We start from the raw sequence: 9,883 nt of genomic DNA, 5'->3' as shown, positions 1-9,883 counted from the left end.
TAGTTTTTTTTTCTTTTCTGCTATATTTATTTTTTTCTTTTTATTTCTGAGTTGTAATAAGTCATTAAAAATAAGCATCTATGCTCATTTTTTAGTACAGTTAATCACAACTATTTTTTGCTTCTATTCATTTCTGAGTAGTTTTCTATATAGTTTTTTTTCTGCTATATTTATTTTTTTCTTTTTATTTCTGAGTTGTAATAAGTCATTAAAAATAAAAAAGAGGCGCAATGCTTGTTAATTTGCTTCAAGCCTTTCGGAATAGTGTCAACTGCACTGCATATAGCTCTGTGCAGTCTACCGTATTCCTCAAGGCTTGAAGCTAACCAACGTGCAGGAGCATTGAGCCTCTTCGTCATCGTCTCTGCACTCAGGGCTTATAAACAGCTGCGAGTGCCTCTCGCTTGGCGAGGTAGGAATAAAAAAACAGCTGCAGGAAGAATCAACAAAAAAACAGCTGTAGAAAATAAAAAAGTAGTTAGACGGGTCCTAAGGGAGTTCCGGACTAGGGGGTGTCCGGATAGCCAAACTATCATCATCAGCCGGACTCCGAGACTATGAAGATACAAGATTGAAGACTTTGTCCCGTGTCCAGATGGGACTTTCCTTGGCGTGGAAGGCAAGCTTGGTGATACGGATATGTAGATCTCCTACCTTTGTAATCGACTCTGTGTATCCCTAGCCCTCTCAAGTGTCTATATAAACCGGATGGCCTTAATCCATAGGACGGACAACAATCATACCATAGGCTAGCTTCTACGGTTTAGCCTCCTTGATCTCGTGGTAGATCTACTCTTGTAACCCACATCATCAATATTAATCAAGTAGGACGTAGGGTTTTACCTCCATCAAGAGGGCCCGAACCTGGGTAAAAACATCGTGTCCCTCGTCTCCTGTTACCATCCGCCTAGACGCACAGTTCGGGACCCCCTACCCGAGATCCGCCGGTTTTGACACCGACATTGGTGCTTTCATTGAGAGTTCCTCTGTGTCGTCACCGATAGGCTCGATGGCTTGTTCGATCATCAACGACGATGCAGTCCAGGGTGAGACCTTCCTTCCCGAACAGATCTTCATATTAGGCGGCTTCGCACTGCGGGCCAATTCGCTTGGCCAGCTGGAGCAGATCGAAGGTTACGCCCCTGGCCGTCAGGTCAGATTTGGAAGTTTGAACTTCACGGCTGACATCCGCGGGGACTTGATCCTCGACGGATTCGAGCCACAGCCGAGCGTGCCGTACTGTCATGATGGGCATGATTTAGCTCTGCAGCCGGACAGTACCCTGGAGGCCGCACTCGAACCCGCTCCGATCTTCGACTCGGAGCCGGCTGCGCAGACCAAGGATGGATGGCTAGACACCACCTCGGGGGCTGCAACCTCTACGGCGATAGAGCCGAACACCGATCTTGTCCCCCATGAAGCTCGTGACTCCGAGGTGCCGGACTCCTTGCCGGACTCCGAACCTCCCGCGCCCCCTCCAGTCGAATCTGATTGGGTGCCGATCATGGAGTTCACCGCGGCGAACATCTTTCAACACTCACCTTTTGGCGACATCTTGAGTTTGCTAAAGTACCTCTCGTTATCAGGAGAGGCCTGGCCGGACTGTGGCCAGGACGGTTGGGATGCGGACGACGAAGAAATTCAGAGCCCACCCACCACCCACTTGGTAGCCACTGTCGACGATCTAACCGACATGCTAGATTACGACTTTGAGGACATCGACGGTATGGACGACGATGCCGGAGACGACCAAGAACCAGCGCCCACCGGGCACTGGAAAGCCACCTCTTCATACGACATATACATGGTGGATATCCCAAAGGATGGGAACGGCGAAGGAATAGCGGAGGATGACCCCTCCAAGAAACAGCCCAAGCACCGGCGTCAGCGGCGCCGCTCTAAATCCCGCCATAGCAAGAACGAGGATTCCGGCACCGGAGACAATAATACACCGGATAGCGCCGAAGACAACCCACTCCAGCAAGATCCAGCACAAGAGGAGGGGGACGCCAGCCCTCATGAGAGAGCGGCTGAAGAAGAGGTAGAGGACTATATGCCTCCCTCCGGAGACGAGGCAAGCCTCGACAATGACGAATTCGTCGTGCCTAAGGATCCCGTCGAACAGGAGCGTTTCAAACACAGGCTTATGTCCACGGCAAACAGCCTCAAGAAAAAGCAGCAGCAGCTTAGAGCTGATCAATATCTGCTAGCCGACAGATGGACCGAAGTCCTCGCGACCGAAGAGCATGAACTCGAACGCCCCTCCAAAAGCTACCCCAAACGTAAGCTGCTCCCCCGATTAGAGGTGGAGGCATATGATCGCGCTTCACCAGGAGACAATACGGCTGATCGACCACCCTGTGGTCGCGACAGAGAGGCCTCAAGGCCCTTCACTAGACCCGTACCCCGGCATCGCTCGAAAAGCACAAGGCCACAGGGGAACACTCCGGACCTGCGAGACATATTGGAGGATAAGGCAAGACAATCAAGCTCGATCTATGGATCACGTGGGCGCCCCACGATACGTGAAAATCACCGTCACCCCGGACACAGTAAGTCCGGCCGGGCCGAACACAACAGACAAAGCTCTTTTGAGCTCCATCGCGATATCGCCCAGTACAGAGGCGCCGCACACCCACTGTGCTTCACAGATGAGGTAATGGATCATCAAATCCCAGAAGGGTTTAAACCCATCAATATTGAATCTTATGATGGCACAACAGACCCCGCGGTCTGGATCGAGGACTATCTCCTCCACATCCACATGGCCCGTGGAGACGATCTCCACGCCATCAAATATCTCCCACTCAAACTTAAAGGACCAGCTCGGCACTGGCTTAACAGCTTACCAGCAGAGTCAATCGGGAGTTGGGAGGACCTGGAAGCCGCATTCCTCGATAACTTCCAAGGCACATACGTGCGACCACCAGATGCAGATGACCTAAGCCACATAATTCAGCAGCCAGACGAATCGGCCAGACAATTCTGGACACGGTTCTTAACCAAGAAAAACCAAATCGTCGACTGTCCGGACGCCGAGGCCCTCGCGGCCTTCAAACATAACATCCGCGGCGAGTGGCTTGCCCGGCACCTGGGACAGGAAAAGCCGAAATCCATGGCAGCCCTTACATCACTCATGACCCGCTTCTGTGCGGGTGAGGACAGCTGGCTAGCACGTAGCAACAACCTCGACAAAAATTCTGGCAGTCCGGATATCAAGGACCATAGTGGCAGGTCGCGTCACAACAAAAACAAACGCCGCATTAACGGCGATAACAGTGAGGATATGGCAGTCAATGCCGGATCTAGAGGCTCTAAACCCGGTCAACGGAAAAAGCCATTCAAAAGAACAACTCAGGGTCCGTCCAATTTGGACCGAATTCTTGACCGCTTGTGCCAGATACATGGCACCCCTGAAAAACCAGCTAACCACACCAATAGGGACTGTTGGGTGTTCAAGCAGGCAGGCAAGTTAATTGCCGAAAACAGCGACAAGGGGCTACATAGCGACGACGAGGAAGAGACCCGACCACCGAATAATAGAGGACAGAAGGGTTTTCCCCCACAGGTGCGGACGGTGAACATGATATATGCCACGCACATACCCAAAAGGGAGCGAAAGCATGCACTCAGGGATGTATACGCGATGGAGCCAGTTGCCCTGAAGTTCAATCCATGGTCCTCTTGCCCGATCACCTTTGACCGAAGGGACCACCCCACCAGCATTCGCCATGGTGGGTTCGCCGCATTGGTTCTAGACCCAATCGTCGATGGATTTCATCTCACCAGAGTCCTGATGAACGGCGGCAGCAGCCTAAACCTGCTTTATCAGGACACGGTGCGCAAAATGGGCATAGACCCCTCAAGGATTAAACCTACCAAGACGACCTTTAAAGGCGTCATACCAGGTGTAGAAGCCAATTGTACAGGCTTAGTTACACTGGAAGTGGTCTTCGGATCCCCGGATAACTTCCGAAGCGAGGAGTTAATCTTCGACATAGTCCCGTTCCGCAGCGGCTATCATGCCTTGCTCGGACGTACCGCGTTCGCAAAGTTCAACGCGGTGCTGCACTACGCATACCTCAAGCTCAAGATGCCAGGCCCTAGAGGAGTCATCACGGTCAACGGAAACACTGAACGCTCCCTCCGAACGGAGGAACATACAACGGCTCTCGCGGCAGAAGTACAAAGCAGCCTTTTAAGGCAATTCTCGAGTCCGGCTGCCAAGCGGCCGGACACAGCTAAGCGTGCACGGAGTAACCTACAACACGACCACCTGGCACATTCCGAGCACGCGTAGCAGTGCGGCCCCAACCCCAGCCCCTGTAAAACATTAAGACAGACCCTTCGCGTACTCCATTACGCTCTGAAGATACCATGGGCATGGGGCAAGGGGCTCGACCACGATAAGCCCAGACTGCGGCTCAACCGCACCAGGGGCTCTTAAGTGTGTCGTTTCTTTTTCTTTTCCTTTTATTTTTTACCTACAGGACTCTGTTTGTTAGAGGCCCTGTCCGGCAGCAGACATGCCGAACGCACGATGCAACAGCCAGGGAAGGAGAAAGGCTACAACGAAAATCCAGGTGGTCTCCATCATGAGCATTAAATTTGTTTTATGCATTATTCCGTAGCCTACCACTGGAGGGGGACATGTTAAACAGTCCCATCCCTTGCTTACCGCACCACTTGTATCGTCCTGCACTTACAGCAGTTTTCATTGAATAAAGCAATGCAGCACATTTTTGCTTCTAATTGCATTTCTTTCTTACACATATGTTCATCTATGACATGTTGCATCCGTACGTTTTGGTACGGCTAAATACACCAGGGGCTTATATTTCCCGCGTTATGGTGTGATAAGTCCGAACACTTTCACAAGTGCGGCACCCCGAACTTATAGCATTATATGCATCGGCTCCGAATCATGTTCTTGGGTCAATAGTTGGGTTTGCCCGGCTCCCATGTTTTGGTACCTTACGTTCCATTTTATCGGCTAAGGTAGCACTGGGAGAACCACTGCGATTGCGCCCCAGTTGAGCTGGGTTAACGCCTCAGTGGAGAAAGCTAAAACTGACCGTCATGATGAGGCGAGAGCTGGTCGCTGTTCGAGAGGTTCTTTGCGAGTCCCTAAAGACTTATGCCGCTACGAGCGAGGAGCCAGATTCTGTCCGGCCAAGGTGTGGATAGCGCCCCAAATTCGGCCTTCCAAAAACTAGGGGCTTCGTCGAAATTTAAAATTATAGAATTCTATGGCTAAGTGAGAGTGTTCAAGCATTATAAGTTCGGTTGCCTTGTTCGTTGTGTTGAGCGCCTCCCTAGATGGACCCAAAAATGGGAACAAGAGCGCTCGAGTTTATCCCGAACATCCCAGCACTCGTGGCATGGGGGCTGAAGCCGATGACTTGCCATCTCTCAGATTTGATAAACAGCCGCACAGAAGGTAATATATTAAATTAACAAGCATTGCTTAGCGCATATGAACCAAGTTTTCAGCGCACAGGATAACAAAATGCGAGTCTACTCAAATATTACATCTTTGGAGCACTCACCCGCAATAGTGCGGGCGCCCTTCAGCACACTCTTATAATACATCTCGGGCGTACGATACTCCTTGCCCTTTGGTGGTGGGTCCGTCACAAGCTTCTGGGCATCCATCTTGCCCCAGTGCACCTTTGCGCAGGCAAGGGCCCGACGGGCACCTTCAATACAGGCGGAGTGCTTGATAACTTCAACCCACGGGCACGCATCGACCAGCCGCCGCACCAGGCCGAAGTAGCTCCCAGGCATGGCCTGCTTAGGCCACAACCGAACTATGAGACCCTTCATGGCCTGTTCGGCCGCCTTGTGGAGCTCGACCAGCTGCTTCAGTTGGTCGCTAAGGGGCACCGGATGTTCGGCCTCAGCATACTGAGACCAGAAGACCTTCTTCGTCGAGCTCCCCTCCTCGGCCCGGTAGAATGCGGCAGCATCGGACACGCTACGAGGAAGATCTGCGAACGCTGTTGGAGAGCTCTGAATTCGGGTAAGCGACAGGTAATTAACACTCACATGTTTACTTTGCATGAAAAATACCTTACCCGCTGCTATTTTCTTTACCGCCTCGATCTCCTGGAGGGCCTTGTAGGCTTCGGCCTTAGCGGCTTTGGCACTCTCAAGAGCCGTTATAAGCTCAGACTCTCGAGTCTTCGAGTCACGCTCCAGGCTCTCATGTTTCCTCACGAGATCCTGGAGCTCTTGCTGTACCTCCGCCACCCGCGCCTCCTGTTTCTCTTGCTCGGTGGGCTCCGCAGCCGCATTGCGTTCGGCCGCGGCCACCGCCTCCTTCAGGGTCGCCACCTCGTTAGTGGCCCCTGCAATACCCCAGTTATCCTTGTCATTTTTCTTGCAACCAAAATCCTTTTCTGTAAGGTACAATTTTCATAAGGTATTACTCACCTTCTTTTTCCTCGAGCTGCTTCTTGGCATGGCCGAGCTCGTTCTCGGACCGCTCGAGGTTTTCCTTCAAAGTTTTGACCTCCGCAGTCAGTGCGGCAGAGGTCAGCAGCACAGCCTGCAATCCCATATTGACATATTTTCATGACTCCTGCGATTATCTTTCTAAAGATCCTCAGTCCGGCTTTTCTTTTCGAACACCGAACCGAGCATCAGGGGCTACTGTCTATGCGATACCATTTTACATATATTGAAATTCTTACCTCAAAGCCTGTTAGAAGGCTGCTGCAGGCTTCGGTCAGCCCGCTCTTGGCGAGCTGAACCTTCTGAATCACCGCACTCATAACAGTGCGGTGTTCCTCTTCGATGGAGGCGCCGTTGAGCGCCTCCAGCAAATTATCCGGCACCTCCGGTTGGACGGAGGCAGCCGGCGTCGCGGTCTTGCCCTTCTTCCGAAGGGGTCGCCCGCCGGACTCCGGAGCCACTATGTGTTCCGGGGCTGAGTCCGGTGCAAAGTCCGGGAGGTTGTCCTGCAACATCTCCGGGGCCCTCTCCTCCTGGTGGGTCCATTCCTGGGATCCCACCTCGGCATCGTCCGCATCACGGGGGGTGGAGGCAGTCGGAAGAGAATCCATATCCGACGCCCCTAAGGACCCGCTCGACGAAGTGGGGAGATCATCCTTAGGCGGACTGCAGGGTTGTATGCGGCATTAGAAAGACATATGTGGCGGAAAACGAAAACCTTGAAGTTATTCGGGAGTCCGGATACTTACGATCTCGCCAGAGGCTTGGCCCTTGGAGGCCAGTCCTCGTCGTCGTCACTGGCGTTGGCGGAACAGTCCGGGGGAAGAGTTTTTCCCCTCTTGGACCCTTCGGCCTCCCTTGTTGGGGAGGCCTTCCTTATCTTCCCTCTCCCCGCTGGGGGAGAGGCTTTCTTCTTCTCCTCCTCGCCTTGGTGGGAGGAGTCGGCCTCGGATTCATCGTCCGATAGCACATGAAAACGGGAACTCTTACGAGTCCCCGTGGCCTTCTTCTTGGCCTTCTTCTCCGGCACCACGTGGGGTGCCGAAGCCAGCAGCCCCGTTAGGCGGGCGTCAGCTGGGTCCTCTGGCAATGGGGCCAGACAGATAGCCTGTGCGGCCTTCTTCAGCCAGTCCTGTCAAAGGAAAGGGAGTTTAGATCCCGCATAGAGTCAAACTATGAATAACAAGCGTCCCGTAAAGGACAATATCACTTACCTCGTCAGCTGGACGCTGCGAGCTGAATCCGCAATCTTCGGTAGCGGATGCGGGAGCCTCGGCGCCCTTGAACAACACCTTCCAGACCTCTTTGTACGTAGTGTCGAAGAGCCCATTCAAAGTCTGGTGCTGCGCCGGATCGAACTCCCACATATTGAAGCCCCGTCGTTGGCACGGGAGAATCTGGCGGATGAGCATGACCTAGACTATGTTGGCAAGCTTGAGCTTCTTGTCCACCAGATTTTGGACGCAGACTTGGAGTCCGGTCAGCTCCTCCGAATCGCCCCAAATCCGACCACTCTCTTTCCAGGAGGTGAGCCGTGTGGGGATGCCGGATCTGAATACGGGGGCTGCTGCCCATTTGGGATCACGCGGCTCGGTGATGTAGAACCACCCCGATTGCCACCCCTTGATGGTTTCCACAAAGGTGTCCTCCAGCCACGTAACGTGGGACATCCTGCCCACCATGGCGCCTCCGCACTCTGCTTGGCTGCCCTTCACAACCTTCGGCTTGACACTAAAGGTCTTGAGCCACAAGCCGAAGTGGGGCTGGATGCAGAGGAAGGCCTCGCACATGATGATAAACGCCGAGATGTTGAGAATAAAATTCGGGGCCAGATCATGGAAATCTAGGCCGTAGTAGAACATGAGCCCCCGAAAAAGGGATGAAGTGGGAAGCCCAGTCCGCGGAGGAAATGGGGAAGGAATACTACCCTCTCATGGGGCCTGGGGGTGGGGATGAGCTCTCCCTCGTCGGGGAGCCGATGTGCGATGTCGCTGGACAAGTATCCGGCGCTGCGCAGCTTCTGGATATGCCCCTCCGTGACGGAGGAGGCCATCCACTTGCCTCCTGCTCCGGACATATTTGGAGAAGGTTGAGGTGAGATGTGCGGGCTTGGGCGCTAGAGCTCGAGTTCGCGGAGATGGATAAGCCAAGGAGGAAGAAGGCGCGGGTAAAAGGATTGGATCTTTATCCCCTTATATGGGCGGACAGAAACATGCGTCCCCACCGGCCTGATAAAACTCGCTTATCTCCCAAGTGCCGCAATCAATGGCGCGGTTGGGTTACCCACGTCCGTATTGATGGGAATCCCGGAATAAGGGGAACACGATCTCTGCTTTGACAAGACGTGCCAAGGAAACCGCCTCGCTAAACGCGCTGAGATGGAATACTAAAAACAATTTGAAGGCTTGGTAGTGGTGTGACGTTACGCCACAAAATACGTTAGCAGATTGAACTTGTGTAATATTATTCTCTCTATGGTTGTATGTGGAATTTATTTTGCAGAGCCGGACACTATCCTGGTGTTCACAATCTTCTATAAATTATTCGGAGGAGGAACCCGCCTTGCAATGCCGAAGACAACATGCGCGCCGCACTCGTCGTCATTGAAGCCTGGTTCAGGGGCTACTGAGGGAGTTCCGGACTAGGGGGTGTCCGGATAGCCGAACTATCATCATCGGCCGGACTCCAAGACTATGAAGATACAAGATTGAAGACTTTGTCCCGTGTCCGGATGGGACTTTCCTTGGCGTGGTAGGCAAGCTTGGCGATACGGATATGTAGATCTCCTACCTTCGTAACCGACTCTGTGTAACCCTAGCCCTCTCCGATGTCTATATAAACGGGATGGCCTTAGTCCATAGGACGGACAACAATCATACCATAGGCTAGCTTTTAGGGTTTAGCCTCCTTGATCTCGTGGTAGATCTACTCTTGTAACCCACATCATCAATATTAATCAAGTAGGACGTAGGGTTTTACCTCCATCAAGAGGGCCCGAACCTAGGTAAAAACATCGTGTCCCTCGTCTCCTGTTACCATCCGCCTAGACGCATTGTTCGGGACCCCCTACCCGAGATCCGCCGGTTTTGACACCGACAGGTCCATTGGTACCGGTTGGTGGCATCAACCGGTACCAATGCCACTCTTTGGTCCCGGTTAGTTGAACCAACCGGGACGAATGCCGCTCTTTAGTCCCAGTTGGAGCCACCAACCGGGACCAAAGGTCTTTGTTTCCCGCCCTTTGGGCTGCTGAAAAGAGGTCTTTGGTCCCGATTGGTGGCACCAACCGGGACTAAAGGGGGCATTGGTCCCGGTTGGTGCCACGAACCGGGACCAAAGCCTTTGCTATATATACAACACTTAGCACGACTTCGATCTCTCCTGCTCCACTCCCGTCGCCGCGCATCTCCCTGCCGCCACCTCGCCG

This window comes from Triticum aestivum, chromosome 5B, assembly GCF_018294505.1.
Source record: "Triticum aestivum cultivar Chinese Spring chromosome 5B, IWGSC CS RefSeq v2.1, whole genome shotgun sequence".
NCBI classification, from domain to species: domain Eukaryota; kingdom Viridiplantae; phylum Streptophyta; class Magnoliopsida; order Poales; family Poaceae; genus Triticum; species Triticum aestivum.
This window is presented reverse-complemented; position numbering follows the sequence as displayed.